Raw genomic sequence first — 1,583 nt, forward strand, 5'->3', positions numbered from 1 at the left:
CTTGACGAAGGAGATTTAGATAGAACTTAAATAAAATAACATATGATTGAATACACTTAGTTAATTAGGTAGTTTGATTTACGTATAAGGTAGACTTACATCTATAAGCCATACATAGCCAAAATTAGAGCATAAACTTAATGAATCTGTTTTTAATATAATTTGCATAGATATATAGTAAATTAATTGGAAGAGATATTTTTATGAGAAACTCAACAGAAACTTGTAAATAATTTAGGACTCTAAGTTAGTAACTTAATCCATTAAGCTAAGTTAAGAGAGAAAGACAATGACCAGATGAAGTATTGAGGGATATCATAATCTTAGGTCTAAAAGTCAATTAAATCTAAAAAAGTAATTTTGCTAAGTAAATTTAGATTAGTTTTAGTTTATTTTGCTTTTAATTTTAGTGTTTGGATAAAATTAGAGTGTGTAATTTTAGTAATTAATAGTAAGAATTAATTCAATTTCCTATGTGATTGACACTTTACTCATCATTATATTATCTTTGCGATACATACACTTACATGGGTAGAAAATAGAACAACAATTGCTACATGCTCCTACACTTGTTGTTCCCTCTGATTTCTAGCCATATTTTTATCTCGCTTACCGTCTTGAGGATTTTGTCTCGATAATCTTTGAAAAGGTTCTCCTATTTTCGAAACACGTAAAACCCATTTCAAACTCCACACTCTTCTCATATAATGTTTTTACGTACCGTAAAATAAAGAAGAATAAAGCTTGAATTAAGACTAACTTGTTTGGCATTAATATTAGCAAAAGAATAGAAAATTAACTCCCCAGTAACAGCGTCAAAAACTTGTTGCTTGCTAAATTACTAAGATATTTGTTTTAAAGATTTTTCTCAATTTAGTAAGGAAATCATGCAAGTGCACATGGTCATCAACAAGTAATATATTGATAAGTTGAGTTTGTCAGTCCCTCAAGGAGTTGGTTTCTACATGTTGCTAATTATTAAAATTATAACAAGCTAAGTTTTATCCAAGCACTAAAAAAACCAAGTTGCTGAAATGAAATGAAATTTAATTTGAAAATCTAAATTAATCTAACGCTTACAAACTAAAATGATAGCGGGAGAAACAATGTAATTAAAGCCTAAGACTATGAATTCAACTATTTCTTTATTAGGATACAAGATTAATTAACTACCTACTTTTTATGGAGAATAATATTAGTCTAGGTTCCTTAAGCATGCATAATACTCTGTCGAGTCTTCACACAATTTCCCAACTTCATTAACTATCTATATGTCGATAGAAAATTAATTACAGTTAGGTTAATTAAGTTTTTTTTTTATAATTGGGGGAGAAGGGATTCAAACCTTACTCTTTAGGCAGGGGGATAATGCACCAACTAATAAGTCAAATGCTTGAGTGCTTAATTAAGTTTAAGTCCTATATTTGACTATGTATGATTAATAGGTATATATCTATTCTATTAATTAATCACCCACTTAATTTCTTAACATGGAATGAGCATACACTACTCAAATTTAGGGCTATTTAGACTATATTTGTCAATCTTCATCTAAAATCCCATACTCAACTTGTTGGTGATCA

This window comes from Theobroma umbraticum, unplaced genomic scaffold (assembly GCF_002168275.2).
Source record: "Theobroma umbraticum cultivar Fairchild unplaced genomic scaffold, ASM216827v3 scaffold_12.1, whole genome shotgun sequence".
NCBI lineage: Eukaryota > Viridiplantae > Streptophyta > Magnoliopsida > Malvales > Malvaceae > Theobroma > Theobroma umbraticum.